The 20,571-nt window shown below is 50.5% G+C and overlaps 1 long non-coding RNA gene across 1 annotated transcript; it reads right to left on the reverse strand.

Moving 5' to 3' along the window:
- Positions 1-31: 31 nt before the first annotated feature.
- Positions 32-17,798, reverse strand: LOC128140070 (uncharacterized). Its single transcript, XR_008234607.1, has 4 exons — positions 17,438-17,798; positions 12,019-12,113; positions 6,581-6,688; positions 32-5,929 (listed from the first exon to the last, which is right to left on the reverse strand). It is a non-coding gene; the product is annotated as an uncharacterized LOC128140070 (long non-coding RNA).
- Between the last annotated feature and the right edge of the window lie 2,773 nt (positions 17,799-20,571).

A 20,571-nucleotide genomic window follows, 5' to 3' on the forward strand; every position in this document is an offset into this window, starting at 1 on the left:
TGACTCATCATGAAGGTGGTGGCAACTAGGAATGCCTGTGCTCACCAGGGAATTGATCTAAAGCCTACTTAAGCTAGAATGAGACTTTCTGTTGACTTGAGTGGGTTTTGTCAGACCCTAACTTTGCTTCTAAAATACTAAATTAAAAACCATAAATCTTCTATTTCATGTCGAACCTAGCTATTAACTCTGTGTCTCAAACCAAATTTATACCATAATTAGATAACTGTTTAAATGTATTTCCACCTACTAGTTAGGACTACACAGTATTTACTCGCGGCTCCCATGGCATTGGGCTGCTTTCTGTGTCAGGGTTTCTTTTTGGGTAGGTAAATACCTATTTGCTAAATTTGTGTTTGTTGAAATTTTTCTTTAAAATGTTGCACTTGGTGTCAGACCTAGTTTTGGCAGACTTTGGGGAACAGCCTGAAATTTATGTTCCCTTGATGTTAAAGGATTTAAACACATTACCATATTACTTCAGGTCTGTGCTCCAAGTACCAGGATTGCCTAGTTATGGTTTTGATGCCAAAGTGAATGACAGTAAGTTCAAGCAGACTAACCTGTACAGGTGAAATAGTTTCCCTCACTGGAGCTATATGTACATTAGAGATACTTAAGAGCCTGCACATGCCAGCAGGAAAACACCCTTTCACCACTTAAATGCTATTTAGGCTACAGGAAGCAAGATTAGGTCTGTGAGATTAATTTTTTCAAATAGTCAGGTCCGGTTGTATATACTGATTATATTTTTAATCGCTAAGACATTACCTTTCCTTACCGTTATTCACCATTCCTCCATCTTTCCCATTTATCGCAGCCGTGTCCCGCTCGCTCCACGCAGCGCTGCTGATGGTGGGCCAGATGGGAAAACCCAGCGAGCCGTCTCCCGGCCCTGGGAGCATCTCTCCCCGCTCTGCCTGGGGTTGACCTGCCTCGCACTCTGCAGCTGCTGAAGTAAATCCAGTTACCCAGGAGCAGCCCTAAGGTAGAGAGAGACAATTGCCTCGTTGCCCAACTCCTTTTCCTTCCCAGAAGCAGTGGGCGTGACTCAGTCCTCCTGTTCATAGCACTTCCCTTTGCCGTGCTTTGGTTTTGCCTGAGCGGTAGGACTGTGATAATATTTTCCTGCCCTGCAGATACCAAATTCCTGATGGATACCTGGCCAGCAGCTCCATCCCAGCATTGCTTGGAGCAGGGGCTGAGGCTCTAAAGCCCTCATTCAGCCTGGCTGTGAGCAGCTTCTCCTCTCATTTCTGCCCCGTGACGCAGCCGGGGGGAGAACCACCACCGCTGGATTGGCTCCAGCTGGGGGAGATCCCCTCCGGGAGGGGGTTTCTGGCTGCGCAGCCCCCGTGCGCTCAACCAGACAAAGTGCAGGGGTTCGAGGGCAACCAAGAAGTGGAAAGTCTCAGCGTATGCAAATGTCAAAATTCTCCCTGAGCAGCCACCCATGCGGTATGCAGGATGAATCATGTCCTAACGGAGCGCATTCCTGCTACTTTGGAGGGCTTTGCAGATGTGTTCCAGGTCACCCTGGGCGAGAAAACCACACACAGCCACGGTTACTTCTTCCCTGGCAGCTTGTGCACAGATGGAGAAAAGGGGGACAGCACCTACGGAAGGGTGGGCAGCTGGCTCCCCGAGCCCCCGCCTTTCACATGGGACCTGGGGATGCTGAAGGGAGGACCGGGGGCTGCCGAGGCAGTCGCTGGGATAAAGCTGGTAGTAGGGAGGCTCGGCGAGACGGGCGGTTGCTCTTGATCTAGCAGGGAGACAAGCTGGAAAGGGAGGCAACGTTGGAAGACAGCACTTTTTATCCTCTGTTTCTGGCTGGATTTTCCCCAGTGCCAGATCAGAAGGGAATTTTCCTACTCCAAGAGGCAGAGGTTGAATCAGTAAAACAAGATCTTAATATAAATGCTCACGGCTTGGAAAGCGGAGGTCTCCTTACAGGATTGCATCCCCTGTTGTAGTGATCTCTGGCTGCAGAAATCTTTGGGCTGGAGTCTTAGGACAGTATATCTTGGTTATGGATACAGATCACACTTTTAATATAAAAATACATTTTAGAAGGAAAATGATTCCCAGAAACAGAAATTCATCTGCCAAACAATGTGCGCATAACTGACTTTACACTTAGAGGTGCCAGAAAGTTCAGGAATGAGACCAACAATAAAAAACCAACACACGTGTGAAAAATCTACTACATTAAAGCCAGATTCAATAAAAATAGCACCTAGTTTATATGCTGCAGAAGCTGGCACACGCCTGCAAAAGCCAAAGGAAAAAGATAAAATGTTCAGAAGTTACATGCAGTCCAGAGGAACTGAGCAGCGCTGGAGTAGAGCTGATTGTTACTTAATAACTCATGTACAATATTCTCATGTGTAAGTACTTTAATTCTTCATCCTGCTACTTCTCGGGCAGAAAGACCCAATTTGGAATACTTCGGGCTAATCAATAAGCTTTGTTGTTGCAGCCAAAGTGCTTTGCAATAGATCTTATATTACCCAAAAGGACTCCAGAATGTTACACCGCACCATTTTCTTTTCTACTCTGCAAACTGACAGCCAATTATTTGGGTGTTAGTGGTATCCCTTATACTGCTTGCAGCTGTAAAATGCAGCCCCTCCCTTGAGGAACGAACTTACAGTATACAGAAATACAAGCAATCCAAGCTGGGAGGGGAGAAGAGGTGATTTGCTCGGGGCGATGAGGGCAGTGGGTGGCAGAGGCAGGTTGCAAAGCCAGGTCTCTGACTCCCCCTGTTGCTTTGCCCGCTGGCTCGCGCCGCCTCCCCAGGAGCCCAATCCGGCTCTGATGCAATGCCCCCTGACAGCAGCAGGAGAACTTGCTGCTTACACCAAAGCTGGATTTGCTTCATTCATTTATTTACTACCTTTACAGCCACCTTCTGATGCTGACCAACAGCAACGTAAGCCTCCAGCAAAGCCCTGTCGATAACTAGACTGGCCCTGGACCGGGATGACTGAGCCTGCAAACACTCAGGCTCCAGAAAAACCGCTCCTGCGTGAATCACCCCATCAGGGTGACGCACACGTGGGCCCTGAAGGACTCCAAAGCCACCCACTTCCAGATCAAGGCAATTCGAGAAAGGTTTGACTCATCTCCCACCAAGGCCGAGGAGCTGAGGGAGAGAGATGCTCACGGGAGGTGAAGATGAGTTAGTCCAGAGCCTGAGCTGTGCATGCTCTTGCGTGTCCTAAGGCAGTGTTTTCTTAAAATGATAAATCAAGGACAAATTATAACTCATGTCCTAGGATGCATGTCCTAGGAAGATGCTGGGGATTTTGCTATTTACTGTGCCTAAGCAAACAAGGGCAGGCAGGGGGATCAGAAGGTGGTTCTGGAAGGCAACAATTTCTATACCAGCCCAAGCACATCTGCAAGGGACATAGAAATCTATAGGTTGTCTGTGTTAAAAAACACTATCATCTGTTGTGTTGTATGCATGCAGGTGGAAGTGACCACTGACTAGATTAAGAGTCTCTCTCAAAAAAAATTCTTTATCTTGAGGTTCACCATGAAGTTGCAGAGGAGGCAGCCTCTGCTCCCTCTTGCAGGCAACATATAATAGACCCCCCCATCCCAAAACTCAACGAGTGAACCAGGCTGAGGCTCGAGACCCCCAGATGGGTGCAGATTCTTGGCCTGCTGCTAAACAGCGCAAGAGCATGTTGTCCCCTTGCTCAGAGCTTGTGGCCAAAGAGCAGCAGAGGCAGCAGGGGTTAACTGCCCTATTAGTGCCATGCCTGGAGGAGAAGCATGCTTCAGCGATACCAGCAAGAGAGCTGCAAACTAGGGGCGTGATATCATCTGCATGTGGAGGGATTTACGCACATAACACCCCTATGTAGGGAATGACATTAGCTTCTTGAAGGCTGTTGTAGCCCTTCTCCTCCTCTTGCCTATAAATGTAATAATGTTCTCCCCGGAGCGTCAAAACATTGTTCGTGGTGTTTCTGCTTCTTACGTCGCCTGCAGGGCTTGGTCTCCCCGAGATTTGCCAAGAAAGCAGCCAACACCAGGCTAGAGAAGCAAGGCGCACTTTTACACATCTGCCCAGGAGGATGAGGGCTGGGTGAGACACCACAGCAGGTCCAGCCTCCAGGTCAGCGAGCACCGAGGTGCTTCGGCTGAGCCCCCCACAGCATCTTCCCCATGGCTCCTTTTGCTTGGGACCCCTGAGGATCCCCCCCCAGATAAATTCCCAGGGGGTTGTTTAGGGGCTGCTCTCATTTGCCATCTTCCCCGTAGCCCCTCAGCCCTGCAGACCTCTGCGATGTGAGGGAGGTGGGATGCCGGACTCACAAAACCAATGGTACCTGGAAGCGGGCTGCTAACAGCAGCCTATTTCCAGGTATCGCTTTATCAAGAAGAGCCCAGCCTGGCTGGAAGCGCTCCCGGGAGTGCTGCACATGCTGCACATACCGGGCACGGTCGCCTTGCACTGGCCTGCAGCGCTGCAGGATGCCTGGTCCCAGGACAGAGAAGGGACCGTGCCAGCCAGCCCTCCCCGGGCTCGGCCGGGGCAATGCCGACAATTTACTGGCCTGGTAGAGGGATGCCAGGTGGACATTTGGCACCTCCTGCTCACACGGCATTGGGGCTGGCGGTCTCGGTAAACCCCTTCTGGCCTTAGCTTCTAGGAATAGCTTCTTATAGCTACTGGGGGGTTTCTTGTGCAAACAAAAGGCAGAGCTAACCTGAGTATCAAGCCAGGAGAGCTTCATCCCGCTCCTTTGGAAATGTCAGTCCCAGCAAATGAGACTACTTGACCCGTTGCTTTTGGTTTATGTTTGTTACCCAGTAATGGCAGCAAGTATTGCTAACATATACATGGCTCAGAAGTGCTCCTGTTCCTTCCAAATTTCCCCACAAAGATCGGAATCTTTACAGTTTAGGTTACAAAAGCAGGACTTGTTCAGGTGAATGATGCTCACGATGAAGAAGGAATAGTCATTTGCCGATGGACTGGAGGACTAGCCCCTCAGATTAAAGTACAGTGTAGACCCTATTTCTGTTCATTTCTTAACTATTCTCAATTCTTGGGATCTTCTTACATGCCATAATAAATTAAATATCCCTGTGAAATAAGCAGCTGCTATTAACATAGACTCACAAGCCTGGAAGGCAATAGGAGAGCCGTACCTAAGCCCAAAACTAGACAACACTCCTGCTTAGGTTTTACCAGAGCCAAGTCCAGTGGAAGAAATGCCTCCTGCCTTGCAAGCTCTACTTCCATAATAGACACCACAGACCGTGTTTCAGGACCCAAGTCTCCACCCTGTGAAACTCGTGCAGAATTGTCAGCTTGTCTTCCAGTTTTTCTCACCTTGGTGTAGTTTCTGTATTTAATAAGGACACCCTCTTCCAACATCCAGGATGTTCCTGAAAATACTGTCCAGCACCGTGCTGAGTAGAAACCCTTGCTTAAGAGGTCGTGGTATTTTGACCTGGAACCACAAGATAATCACTGTTTCAGAGCAATTTCCCACCCATCCTACAGGGGCTTTGCCCAGATCGCATTTCCTCAGTTCATCAGGACATGGAACAGCATCAAAAGGCTGATGGATGCCAAGTTGTGTCACGTCTAATGGCTTTTCCCTTTCCAAATGGTGTATCATGTCATCAAAGGCAACTAGGCTGGCATGACATAATTTGAGAATCCCACTTTATAGCTGGTAGAAACCGAATCCCAGCGAGTCTGTCAGTAATGATATATTCCAGGTAATACAGGATTGAAATGTCCTGGCCCCAGGTCTCAGTTTTAAACTTAAGCAATGTTCTGATTTGCCAACTTCCACAATTTATGAGCTTTGCAATATTTAGTAGCTGGCGAGAGAAGTGAAGTAGGTGGGGGGGTTATGGCCACAGCTTCCTGCTCATCTTCATTCTTAAGTTCCTGGTTTGAAAAAATATAAATAAATTTGGAGGTGCTGAAGGTCTCCAAACCAGAATACATATAAACATGGGTATATCACATTTATCTATCTAACTGTGTATAAGCATTTTATCTCAAAGCTGGTGTCGCCTCACACTCTCCAAACCTTTGGGTCTGATAACACTGTGTGCAGCAAGACACTTCAAGAGAATAAACCAGGGTATCAAAAAGGTACCATTATACAAATAAAATTAATAAATGGTCTACAAATTCAAGAGAATATTTGTCAAGGCTGCCTTTGGATCCAAATTGCCATAAACTTAGACTTCTGGGTTAATTTGCTAGACTATTGCAGTCTAATCAGTAAAGGTAATAGCAGATTTTTGAGAAACCTCTGTATAACTCAAGTTAAGGAAACATTTCACTGACCGAAAAACAACCCCCCAAAAATAGCATACAAATGCATTGCTTAAAATCAGCACTTGTAAGACAAGTTTTGTTTTTAAGGAATTCAAGCAAATTCATTCTACATCCCTGTATAACTCATGCAGGATTTCCAGAGCGTCCCCTGCCTGGCAGCTCCCACCGAGGCTGGCAGCACAAGGAGTCCCACATCAGGTTACTCAAGGCCCCAGTTCAACGGCACACCTAAATAAATGTCTGCATACAAACCTGCATTTCAGTGTAGCCGTAATTATCACAAGCAAATGGCTCCCAGTTGTAACAAATGGTTGTCAGCTAAGTTGTCACCAATAGCAAAGAGAAGACGAAACTCAAGGGCTGTGGGAAAGGAGACAGGCTAATAGGGAGAGAAACCTTCATCACGTGCCTTTTATTAACTACCACCTTCAGTCCTGGTCCCAGAAAACTCTGAAGCATTTGTTCTTCCAGACAAATTAAATCGACTTCAGGATTTTTGTTTGCTGCAACGTAACAAGATGCTGCAAGAAGAAAAATTACTGGGTTGCTCAGCTCACTCTGAGTTTTGAAGCTTTGGCCTAAAAGAGTAATTTGAAAGGGTAATGATGTTTTCCCCCTGGCCCTGACTATAATGGGGGTTGAAATGTCCCAAATGCTTGTATTTTTGCAAAATAAGAAGGAGCACAAACATCAAGATGGGTTATCCTTTATTATTCAAGCCTGACTCAGAGGCAACCTGAGCTGTAACTATCTCCCAAGATTAGCTGATGTTAACCGCTGGGAACCAAAAGTCCAGTTCCTAAATACCTGGATTTCCACCTCCCCATCAGTACAACAGCAGTAGCAGCACTCCCCTCCCTCATGGGGAGAGGTACAGCCAGGCTGAGATTCACCCAGATGGGATGGCACAGTCGAAATACTGAGGCTAGACCCTACAGATGAAACAGATAATATATATAATATATATTTAAATATATATGTAATATATAAGATACATATTACATATATAATGTGTTACAATACTATTAAACTTACCCTTTACACAGATGAGTTCTCAAAATTGGCCTGGGTCCCTCCATAAGCTGTGCTAATGCCTCCCAGCACCCTATTCCTGCCCACCTCCCACCTCCTGCACACTGGCACCAGGAGGAGCGTGAGCAGGGCACAGCAACAGCACTCTGCCCTTCCCCTTTGAAGAGGCCTTTTCCTTCCCACTTCAATAACATTTGCCCAACACGGGTCCTCTCCAGGCCACGTACAGAGAAGGGAAAGTTATTTACGAGCCTTTCTTCTTCACATCTCCCTTCCCTATTCGTTTTAGCTGAGTCAGGAGGACTGCTCTGCACCAGCGGTGATGGAGCCAAGCCTGGACGCTGCTTTACTACCTGGCAGTGCTTTCTAAGAGCCATTGCATGAACAGACTGCGGTGCTGCTCCTTTCGTTGTCTGCCTCCTGAATCCACCAGCACAGCTCTGCACCCTACAACACGCTCCCCCCTCCTGGGCTCACAGCGGGTGTCACTGACCCACCCGAAGGAGCTGCCACCGCTTTTCTGAGCAGCCACTTCTACCAGCAAATAGATCACATTTGCAAACCACTGCCTGCAAATTCTGCATGGTATGTGGCTTAATTTTCTTTTCCATAATATGAAATCCAATCTGAAATGCACAGATTAGTTTACTAATCTGTGTAAATCCTATTAATAGCACTTACGCTGCTGCGCTCCCATTCACGTTCTAACAAATCTGTTTAGACTGGCTTGGTTTTCCCTCCTCTCCTGCAAGACCTTCGCACCTGGTTGCGGTCACGTCTTCACGAAATAGCTGGCCACGAATGGAAACTTGTGCTTTACAGTCATCTCTCATATTTTAATTCATGTCCCATGGTCCAACGTGTTCTGGATCAAAGCATTAGTGCTGTAAATCACCACGGTGCCATTGAAGCTAAAGGGATTATACGAAGGGTAGCATGGCTTCAGTGGGGAAGGGCAGAGCCCGTACCCCTCCTCTCCCCCAGCATCGCTGGCTTCTGCGCCTGCTCCTGCCGCAACGCGCCCTGCGCAGCTCCCATCGCACCGCGGTGACTCCATCCCGCCCTGGGCACCTTGCTTAAAACTGAGCCTAAACGCTAGCAAAGGACCTGCTTGCAGGAAGGAGGTGATGGACAGTCTCTGGAGCCCCTGGACGTGTTCACACCGGCCCCACGCACATCCCCCTTGTCACCTGCGGGTTTAAGGTGGCACGCCTGGCACCCAGGGCTTGCGACTATCAGGAGCAGCCACGCTGGCAGCTGTGTGGGCTACAGGCCCCCCCCAGGCTCAGTGTGACCTCTCAAAGAGAAGGCACCCTCTGTTCCGCTATAGAATAAACGATTCTCTATTTGAAATGACAATATTTACTTTTCCTATAGTGGACTCCTGCAGCTTCCTACATCGCAGTCATGGCGAAGAGGGGTCAGCAGCAGGAGCGGGAGAGGACGAGAGCAGGGCTCGCATGCCTGGCTCCGACTTCCTAATCAAGCTGTGCATTAATCAGCTAATCCCCCTCCATGCTGCTGTCCCTCTGCGCTTCATTTCATCACCGCCCCAGAGTCCTTGTAACCGAGCACCTTTCGGCACGGCCGCGGTGAAGCCTCAGCCCCTCCATGCCGAGCCGTCTTCGTGCAGCCAGGACCACGCTGTTCCCTTGGGGTGAGGAGTCCTCCGTGCCCTTGGGCCAGACTGGCATTTCCCCAAACCAGCCCTTGGGAAGGGCTCCGTGCTGTGGTCCCTCCTGACCTCCTCTGCGAGGCTTCCAGCACCTGGTAACACATCCTACCCCATGTGCCAGGCAGGAGAGGATGGATGCAGGAGGAAAAGACTCCCCGGCAGGCCAGCAGCTCCCCAGACTTACCAGCTGGAAAGGTTTAATGGAGAATGGGAGAACATGGGAACTGTAACCCTCCCAAAAAATCCTGTCAGGTGAGGGATGGAAAAAAAATCTACTCTAAATCACTGAAAGGAAGGGGGTTGTGTTAAAAGTTCATTTACAAAAGTCCACAGTAGGACAAACCCACTCCTGCCCCCCTTGCTAAGGGATCCCTGCTCCTTGCATGAGTCTGTTGGCTGCACAAATGCAAAGATCCAGCTCTCCCCTCTTCCCAGGGCCAAGCAAGGCTCTGGAGTGCCTTCACAAAGCTCAATAAAAAGGCTGGGACTGTGGTGCTGAGCCGGTTCCAGTACAGCCCCAACTACATTTCCAATGGTTTTTCTACCAGAGGGTTAAATAAATGAATAGCATAAGGGATTTGGGGCTCTTCTTCCTCCCCTGTAGCTGAACTGCATCCACTCCCCATCCAAAAGTGCATGGATTTTCTGTCATCACTGTAGAAACTTTTTGAGGTTGATACAGCTTCACTCCCTCCTAGTTTCTCCTAAAATGGTTTTAAGTCTTTAATTACATGAATAATTCCTGCTCGTTTGCATGAACGTTAGCTCAGGAATTGTTCATAATTCCTCAGTGTTGTGGAAGAAGAGTTTTAAAAGCATTACCCACACTCAAGGAATTCTCCCCAAATTCTCTTTTACAAGGGGTTTGGTTTTGTTACCTGTGTTAAAGCGTGCCTATGAAACAGCTGTTTGCTTTTAGACCTTTAATCTCTTTGTAAAGATGCCTGTTGTGAGATATTAAAATGCCACAGAGGAAAAAAAAAAGGGAAAAAAGAGGAATTTTCAGAGAGAGCCTACCAGCCAAATACAATATGTGGCCAGACAGAATCAGAAGCGCTGGCTGCAGTACAAACCCAAGAGGCATCAGACAAACTGCCTCAGCCACAACGGTAACGGTTCACCAGCAAAAGGAATGTAGAAAACAAAATGGGGGGAAGACCCCCCCAAAAGACTGTCTGACATGGCTGATGCCTCTGGTGCATGCAAGTCTGCCACTTCTGGAAGGGCAAATACAGACTCGCTGGCAGGGAAGTTCTGCCTTTGGTGTCGTGCCTGCCTGACCCTGTGCAGGCAGACCTCATAAAAAGTGATGCTTAAATACTAAGGGTTAGAGCAGGGGAAGACCCCATCTCTGCCCTTTTGTACACGTGCTGAGCTCCTTTGTAAAATTAGTATGATTTCTATCACCCTTGCTGCAGAGCATCGTGTACCGATGGCTGGAGACCTTGTTCCAAAATCCAGCTCATGTTTGCTCACAGCCAGCCCATGCTCATCTGTCCTGCACCCGTTCTGTCCTTCCCCTTAAACCGCTCTTTCTTCTCGGATCTGTTTATAGGGGACAGTCACATTCCCCTCTCTCGCCTCTGCCTTTCCTGGGCTGCCTAACCAAGCTCTGCCAGAGGTTGGCTTGCAAAGAGTTCCTAGTCCTGATGTCAAAATCTACATCGCATCCCACCATGAGCTGAGATGTAGCATACCCTGGAAGAGTCCCCTTGGGTTTGTACACCCTGCTACCCAAGGAGCTCATAAGCCACCTTCTTCTCCCTGTTGCTCATAGTCCTTGAACAAACATGCAGGAGAGCTCAGCTCACCGTCTGCCAGGAGGGTACGGCCGAAAGGTGAACTTATCTCACAGCTGCTCTTCAAACCCTGCCCGAGGACGGATTCACGAGCTCCGGGTGCTCGTGCTCGGGCAGTGTCAGGGCTTACTGCCCCTGCTTGTCCCCAGGCTGGAGGCTGCTGCCTTGCTGTGGTCTTGGCAGAAGTAGCGGTGTGTCTCCTCCATGGTCATCACAGAGTACAACCCACTGTACTAATATATTCTGCAGAAGCTGGTGATTTCAGCTAGTACATCAGGTTACTAGACTTTGTTCTCATGCCTTTGCTATGGGGGACAGAGGTCTTTTGGAAGGATAAAATGGACCGGCAAGAGAAGTCACCTCTTAAATCTCATGCAGGCTAGTAGCAGGGGCTAAAAGCCTAGATCACAGAGTTTTGCAACCTGGCTTATCCCAGCATTTGGCTTCAGAAATTCAGGATTCAATTTCTGCTACAAAGTTTGGTGTTGACTCCTGCAACTCGCTGCAGCATCTCATCCTTCCATCCAGCACTCACCAGGGAGGTGCAGTGGTGCTTCACGGTCCTGGGGCTCAACTTCTGGGAGGTGGTGATGTCGCAGGGAATATCAGCATCACCTGGTGTAGGTGTGCACTGGGGCTAGTGACAGAGGAATTACTGTACAGTTTCCTCCACACCAGCCCTGAAAAACCCCTTTTCACCTACCTGGAGTATAAGCTTCCCATCATGGAACAGCTTCTCGTCTATCGCCAATGCTGAGTTGCACAGGACCCTGCCTTTAGGGGAGCCTCCACACGTCACAGTGATAAAACTCACTTTGAAATTAATTTTAATAGAAGTACTTAATATTGGCTCCTGTGTAAAGGATCGCAAGTCCTGGCCCATGGTAACTCCCTGTCCTCCATGCACGAACACAAGTAAGCTGCCAACGCACTCCTCAAACGCAGCCGGCGGCTCCAGTGGTCCTGCTGAGATTTGCATGCTTGGAAAGAAGTTACAGGGATGCCAGCAGCGGCCCTGACCACGTTTTCTCTAAAGCACGGGGATGCTTTGGAAAGTGATCGTCTACAAAAGTAATGATTTAAAAACCCCAAATCTTTCCTGCTGTCCTCTTGCTCAGCCAGACAGCTTCCCCAGGCACCCATCTATCGTACGTAGTAATAAGTTTCTACTGTTATGACCTTACCTCAAGGAGTGTAACCCCAAGTGGGCTCACAGATGCACTTTGGAATCACCAGAAAGCTCCCAGAATTGAAGGGACTTCATTTGGTATGAAAAGAGCTGAAGAAAAGGGGAAGGGAGAAAAATACAGGCAGTAGATTAGACACTGTGACCTGATCCACTCGAAGCACAAAGGACATTGAATTAAACGGAGCTGAAACTCAAATTTAATGAGAGACAGCAAACCTATGTGTAATTAGCCTACAAGATTTCAATGCCACAAAATACCATGGAGGCCAAAAGCTTGCCACCGAAAAGTGTGGAAATATATACATGTATGCACACACACATATATATATACCTACAAACACACGTATATACACGCATATACTTACGGCCTCTCAGGGCTGGAATGGACTTGACGGCACCATTCAGCCTTTTCCCCAGCTCCAAGACAAGATCAAATAGACATCGGTATTTTCTGACAGATGTTTGTCTAGACCTGTTTTTAACAGAGAATCTCCCACCTCCCCAGGCAATTTATTCCAATGCTTCCTTTTCTTCTTCAGCTTTATACACACATGCACATGTATATTTATCTCAGAAGGTGAGCGGAGCAGTCTCTGATGACTTGTACATCAAAAGGCTTGGTAACTCATTTCTCATGGCAAGATCTTTATTGCGAATGATGTATGAGCCCGAAAGATCCCAACCTGACCTGAGATGACAGGCTGAGCTTGGGGGACCAGCAGATGGGGTAAGGGGGGCAAGTAGGAAAGGAGGGGGAAATTCATTCCTTTTCTTATTAACCCATCAGGTTTGGTTTGCTGATAAAAGGAAGACCAACTTTTGTATACTCCATTTTTAGACTCAAGCATTAAGTTCATCTGGTTTCAGTAAAATAAATACACTTTTGGCTTCCTCAGCAGCCACCTAGGAAGAGATGCTGTCCTGTCAAACTTAAGTAAGGCAAAGGAGGGAATGAGGAATGAGGCTGCGCAGCTGGAATATGCAAATGGCAGGATGGAGAGTAGCACTTTTCCAGCCACCCTGGATATCTATTACCTCCACTTTTGGACTGACAATGCACCAAATGTTTCATTGCCTGAGGCCTTACAAAGCCGACCGGCTTTTTTAGCTGAAAGCACTAATGTAGAAAGGCAATTGGGAATTAATTATTTAATGGGGTTCTCATTGGTAGAAAGCTTCCACCCCTCCTGCATCTCAGCTACCATTATACATATGTTGCTCTCTTCAGACTCCAGTGATTAGACAGCAGCAGAAAATTATGACTAAATCCCGTTCCCACTTGCAATGAACTCCATTTAATTGACAGATTTGCACTCAATAACTAAGACCACAGTTTAGCCCCATGCTAGGAAAATATAATTTATGACAAAAAGCATAGACAGATCTCAGCATCTCCATTTCTGAAAATAAGCCATCTCATACTTCTCTTCCCAACCCCTTTTTGACAGGCAGTGGAGGACTATTCCTATTTAAAAATTAAAATCCATGCAAGTAGCCCTATTAGCAGGAAATCGGAATCCGCTCCTTTTAATGTGGCTGTTCGGATGCCACACTGGAGCAGGCAGAAAGGTGTATCCTGAATCTGCAGGGCATGTTCGTTCAGCTCCAGCTTCTCCAGGATTCTCAAGATAAGCATCTATTTCATTTAGAGCCTTTTTAGTGATGACCTGTGTAGAAGCAAATGTCCTTTTGAAGATCTCTCTGCAACAGCTGCATGCCAGAAACTTCCACCCAAGTTACTTTAAGTGCTTAAGAATCAGGCCCCATGTATTTAAAAAATAAAGTTTGCAAAATAAGATTCTGCAGCGGGGCTGAGAATGGGCCTGAACTTCACACTCTCAGCCATCATATGTGGGAAAATGGTAACTTCTTTCCCACAGTCACCACCTCTGGAATCATTCTGGATGAAGCCCTGACAGGATCCTACTGAAATTCAGTGTAGTGAATTACACCAGGAATTAATTTAACGTAATGTGTCGTATATTTCCAAACACAAAATATATTGGGTTTGCTTCTTTTCCACTCTTCAGATGAAAGAAATATGACTGTACAGATGTGCTTTTCCAAGATCCAGTAGCATGAAACCTGAAATACCCAGCAAGATGCAGGAGTGAGAAGTTTTAATCACCATGGAAGCACGACACTTTTGAAGGTCTATGAAATTATATACCCAGGTCTGAGAAGGGTAAACTTATCCGTCTGGGTAGATCTGCTGATAAAGAGAGACAACTCATTTTCTCCCGGAAAGCTGCGTTATATGTTGTTTGAAAAAATAATCAGTCGTTAGAGACAGGTTTATGCTGGGAAGAGAAAGAAGAAAAGAAAAAAAGCAGTTCTGAGAGAGATGTTCTGTATGCGAAAAGGAAAGGCAGGGTGAAAGTATTCCCTTCAAGTGATTCCCTGCAAATTCAGGAGGCAGAAGAGGAGACAGGCTGAGCATCTCTCAGGGCCAGACAGAGCAAGGCTGGCGACGATGGAGGCATATGGAGACCCACCCAGGGCGCAGACAGAGCGGAGGACCCCCAGACCTCGGCTTACGCAAGGTGACCTTTCCCCTCTCTAAAATTTCAAAGCTGGCGTTGCCGGCGCTGAACAGACTGTGTGCCATATGTAACATGACCTCAGCTCCGCTCTGCCAAGCCACTGATGGCATCACTAATGAGAGGTGAAAGGTCCCTTTCTTGCGGCTCGCTCAGAAACCCACCGAGGCGGCGGGTGCGGGACGGGCCCCCCGATCCCTTATCCCCACAGGCAGGCACCCGCTGCCCCGCCGCAGGGCCCAGCCGCCCTCCCAAAATCACACGTGCCCCCATCCAAAGGGTTGACGGTGCCTCTTCCCATGGCCCAACCGCAACGGGCACAGTCCCCCAGCAATGAAAATATTTGTTCAGTGCCCGAATGCAAAGCACGTAGGCAAAGAGCCTGTATGTAAATCCTGCTCCCGGTCCCAGGTGGTGCAGAGGGAGGGGGGACGAGGAATACCGAAAAGGGCCGGCTTTGCACCCCCCCATCACACTGCAGCCACGGGGACGAGGTGGCCGGGCCTCTGTGGGTGCCCCGTGGGAGGGTGGCAGGGGGCCGATGCGGTCACCTCGGTCCCCCCACCCCCGGAGGCAGTGCCACCCCCGAGCTGCCCCCCTCGACCCAGGGAGTGGCGGGGGGAGCCTGGCAGCCCCCTTACAAATTAGCTTTTTTTTTTTTCCCCAAAAATTTTAAATTTTTTTTGCAGCATTTTGCATGAAAACCATTGCAATGTCTTGCAGAAAAAAATCAACCCCTGCACTGCCCCCCCCCCTTTTTTTTTTAGAAAATAAGGAGTTTGGGGGGTTTTTTGCAGTTTTCCCAGTGTCCAGCACCACCCCCTGCCCCAGCCATCACCTAAGGAATGGATGGAGGGGACCCGCTCACACGCCGCTCCCGAGTACCCGGTTTGCTGCCCCAGACACGCGTGGGGAAGGCCTGTGTGGGTGTCACTGATGTGGGTGGGTGGTGCACGGACACGTGGGTGGGTATGTGTTCACATGGCTGGGAGCGTGTGTGCACGGGTGTATGTCTACACGTGAGTGGGAGTGCGCACAGGGGACGCGTATGCAACACAGGAGCGGGTGCGTGCATTCGTGGGTGAGTATGCGCACACGCGGGTGGGTGGGAGTGCCCACGGGTGGACGTTGGAGTGTCACCATGCGGGGGGGCCCCGCACAGGCGCGTGTGCAAGGGGGTAGCTGGCTGCGCACCAGAGCGGGTGCCCACATGCGTGGGAGCTGCAGTGCGTGTGCACGGTGTGGATACAGGCAGGGGCTGCGGTGTCCCTGCACCCCCGGTTCCCCGGGACCCCCATCATCGTTCCCCCCCCGCGGCTCCCAGCTGCCAGCACCGCGCAGGCTTCCGCGGGCGGCCCCTCCGCGCCTGCGCTTTGTCCTGCGTGGGGCTGCGCGGGGGCGTCCCGGAGTGGGGGGGGGTGCTCTGCCGGCCGGGCTGGAGCCGCCACCGCGGGCGCGGGGGGCCGCGCACCGGCCCCCGCGGGGCAGGCTCGCCCGGGCGCTCCGCGGGGAGAGGGCGTCCATGGTTCCTTTCGGTTTGGGGAATGACTCACTTATGGCATGTGTGGCACTGCCGAGGTGGGATAGCGAGGACCCACCCGGGCGTGCAGTACATCTATCCCACCCGCGGCCGCGCTCCTGCATCCCCACGCAGGGCCAAACCCCGCGGGAGAAGGGGCTGCCTTTAACCCTCGCTGCTTTTCTGCCGGGGATTAATTTTTACATCGCATCCCACTGCAGAGAAATTCAATTATTCGTTTCAAATACTTATTCCGCCCCCCACTCCGCGGCACACCCTCATTTCATGGGAGCGCAGACGAAGCTACCCACGCGTGTTGGGTTGCGCTGGGGTATATTCCGCTGCCGGCCGCGGAGTGGCTGCAGAGGGGCAGCCGAGGCGTGTTTTTCTCCCACGGAGGAACCGCACCTCGGGGGAAGCGGCGATCGATCCGGCGGCAGCCCAGCGCCCAATTTGGCTGCAGCCTAATTCGAGCTGCATTATCATATTTAAAAAAAAAAAAAAAAAAAGGAGGGGGTGGCAGAAATTGCAATTATCATTGTGTCGGGTTACGGCAAATGCCATTATGCTGAGAAATGGGAGGAAAACAATGCCACGAAAATGCGAATCGCCTTGTTAAGAACGTGCTGCTTGCTGCGCGGTCCCTGCGCGCCCGCGGAGGGCTTCCACTCCCCCGGCGTGGGGCAGAACCCGCGGCGCGGGGGAGAGCGGAGCCACCCCGGCAGCACTGGGGGGGTCTGGGGAGGTGTGAGCGGCTGGGGATGGGGGGGCGAGTCCCCCCTTTCCTTGGGGGGACCTGCACACTCCGGAGATGTGTGGGTACCCGAGGGTCGTGTCACGCACACGGACACGAACACGCAGGGGAGATGCAACGTAGCCGGTGCCGGCTAGAAGGCAAGCCGGCAGGCTTCCGTGCAGAAAAGGAGTTAAACCCCGCCGCTGTCCTTTGATTTAGGAAACGGCTCATCCAATTCAGTTCCAGATTATTCAGGGGCAGACTGCCTCGCTCGCTCCCTCTCTCCCCACACCAGCCCAAACATCTTGAAGTAATCAGCAGCTGAGAACGGAGACGTCCCCCTGGCATCTCAGGTTAAAGAAGGAGGTCCAGGAAAATGTGGTAGAGCCATTACAAGAAACCTGAGATGCATTCATCAGAGACTCCAATTGCCATCGCATTAGGATTGATTAGAGACCAGCAGTACCGTAATGACCCGGAAAGAGGGGCATACGGGGATTATTAATATCAGACTTCTTAAAAAAAAAAAAAAAAAAGAGAGAGAGAGAAAAAAAAAGGAGGAGGGAAAATTTAAAAAACAAAAGCGCATCGCGGGGCTGCCGCTCGTATGCAGACTTACCTGAGCAGCACAGGCACCGGCGAGCCGCACAGACGATAATTTATCTAACTTCTGGGGAAGAAAAAGCCAACAAACACGGAAAAAACCCCACCTCTGGACCCCCTGCAATCGCCCGCTCCCATACACGGCTCGCACCGAAATTTCCCAGCGCCGGGGCTGCGCAGGCGGCGGCTGGGGGCGGGGGGGCAGCCGGGCTCACCCACCCGGGCCAAAGGAAGCTGGTCCCCGGGGCCGGCGACAGCAAGGACAAGTTAAGGAGCCTCCAAGGAGGAGCAAGGAGACCTCGGTGGCTCGTCTCCTTCTCAGTTCCCTGCGCCAAAACAAATCAGCCCCTCCTGGTCTCGGTTTAAATGTAGCTCACTGGATAATTAACTCCATCTTTCCAGCCCTGCTTTAACTGTTTATTTAGTGTCACCCCGTATTACCATCACTAGCACTTTCCTCTGAACAGGAGGAGCTGGAGGGTTTCACCTCCCAAAAGGAAATTCTTCGTAGCTTAAAAGAATCAGCATCCAGGAGGTACATGAGCAAGCAGGAAAAGGGGGGAGGACGGCGGGGGGGGGGGTCCGCCGGCAAAAACAGGCGAAAATAAGGGTGTGGGGGGACAGGGACAGAAAGACGTATCGGCCCTCGGAGAGAAAAAAAAAAACAACGCGTGATCACTTCTAATCCTTTGAAAAATGTCCCGGTAAGTGCGCGAAGAAAGAGCCCTTTGTGCCCTGGGGATCGCCCCCACCGGGAAGGCCTTATCCTGCCCCCCCAGCCCCACCGTCCGTCCCGTCCCGTCCCTCCTCCGCAGCCCCGGCCCGGCCTGACCCCGCTCGGTGCGGGGGGACCCTCGGTGCCGGGCACCCCCGGGGTGCGGGGATGGAGCGGGGTGGGGGGAGAAGGCGGGCAGGGACACGGCTCTCCCCCCCCCGTGGACACCGGCTTTGTTTTTACAGGTGTCTGGAGGGCAATTTACTAACAAGTAATTAAAGGTTGCACCGGTTTGCAGGCGCGTCGGGCCAAAGGCTCCCGCAAGAGAAGAGCGATGCATATGGAGAGGGGTTTGTCCTTCCTCATTAAAAAATAGAATAATAAAAGAGGGGGAAGAGTGGGAGAGAAAGAAAATACAAATCCTTTATTGTTCAGGAATAAGCCGGGGAAGCTGGCTGTCTCCCCTGCGCCTCGCATTCGGCAGGGAAGGCAGCGCGGATCCGGTATCACGTTGCAGATCCTCACTCGAGATAACGAAATGCGATCTATTTTTCAGAACAGCAAGTGGATGGGAAAGGAGCCCTCTACAACACAAACCTCATTGACTTAATGGGTCGGTTTTGGATTTCGCCTTCGAAAGGTTCGGAAAGCGGCAGCGTTGTGTTACTGCCCCGCCGGCTCCCAGCCTCCCGCCCCGGTTATCACCGTGCCGAGACGGGGCTCCGACAAAAAATGCCGCTGATTTTATTTGGTCGCGCTATTTGTTTCCCTCAGACCCTCTCACTTAAAGGAAAAAAAAAAAATTAAACTTATTTTCGGTTGGGGAAGAGTTTTATTTCTAAGGTCGGGACGGAGGGGGGAGATGGGAGTCGTGTTCGGGTTAGTTTTTTCTGCTTTGTTTTGGTTTTCTGGCGAAATCGAGGAAACCCCGCAGAACGTTGCGTGGGATCCGTCTTCATCCCCGCTCCGCGCTGCCTACCGCTGCATCGAATAAATAAGCCAATAAATGAATTTCCCGCACAAAAACAGCCGAGCGATGCCCCGGCAAGCCGGGCGAGGCGCGGAGGCCCCCGCGGCCGCGCAGCGGTCCCTTCGGCCGGCCGCCGCCTCCATCTCCGCGGGCGCGGAGATGCCAGGCCCCGGGGGGGGGGGGGGAGAAGCGGGGGGAGAAAAACCGAGCGTTTTGCCCGGGGTGGGAAGCGGGGGGAGCCCGCCGGGCTGTTCCTTCCCTGCCGAAAAATAAACGAGCGAGGAGCGGCCGGCGGCAGCTCCGCGCCGTTATGTTGTTATTTAGTTATTTATTTAGTTATTTGCATCTGCCTTTTTTTTTTTTTTGAGCGGCTCGAAACCATTTTTTTTCTGGGTGATTTTGAAGGGCTAAATGGGACAGGGTGGTTTGGGAATTCATTTACCTCTTTCCGTGGTTTCAAGTGAAAGGTTTCCAATTTTTAGGAAAATCAAGCCCGGGCAATAATTAACATTGATGCTGAGCGGTTCTCGGCTGCAGTGTGTAACTCCCAGGTAGACCCCGGAGAGTCTGTCCCCTCCTTGGGTGAATTTTGGTGACACGGAAGAATAAAGTCCCGCTCGGAAATCGCGGGGAAGCCTCGGCTCAGCCCTCGCCCGTCCCTGTCAGCTCCGCCGCCGGCCGCGCCGGGATAATTTGATTATTCCCAGCAAGAGCGGTGTTTGTTTTGGTCGGCCTTTTAAAGGAGAGAGGGGGGAAGAAAAAAAAGGAGAAATGCGAGGGCAAGAGAAAACCGCTCTCGTTAAAATGGCAAGGAGCTTCGCCAGCCCCGCTTTGCATTTCTGTCCTCTTCTTCCTGAAGGTATAAACCCCTCAGGTCCGTGTTTTTCCCGAACCGAGCACCTTATTAGAAAGGAAAAAAAAATTAAAAATTTATGACAATAAAAAGGCGGGATGGGGGAGCCCATCTCCCAGGCTGGGCAGGGCACTGCTCCTGCAGGACGCGGCCGCGGGCGGCTGCGAGCCCATGCGTTATAATTCTGCGCACTTGCTCCAGACTTTAGGGTATTAGTTGATTTTAGAGCCGGGTTTAAGGCTCCGTTCCGGTCCCCACACAGCTGCCTTGTCAATAAGGATCTGTTCCAAGCAGACATTCCTTCTGGGAGGACATTGCAGCTCTTTAAGACTTCATCTGCAACATCATAAGTACTAAAATAAAATGGCAAGGGAAAATTACCAGACACATGGTCATGGGATATAGAAGCGTCCTGACTCCAGCGTACATAGTAAAGTCACTGGACAGACTGGGTGGCAGGGGCTTATTTTAAACAGCCCCGAGACGCGAAGTACATGGGGAAAAACAACAATCCGGATTTAGGAAAATATCGGGACCGGCCTTTCCCATATCGTGTCGCGGGCAGAGGGAGCGGGCAGCGGGAGAGCCGCCAGCCCCGGCTCGGAGCCCTTC

This window comes from Harpia harpyja, chromosome 3 (genome assembly GCF_026419915.1).
Source record: "Harpia harpyja isolate bHarHar1 chromosome 3, bHarHar1 primary haplotype, whole genome shotgun sequence".
NCBI lineage: Eukaryota > Metazoa > Chordata > Aves > Accipitriformes > Accipitridae > Harpia > Harpia harpyja.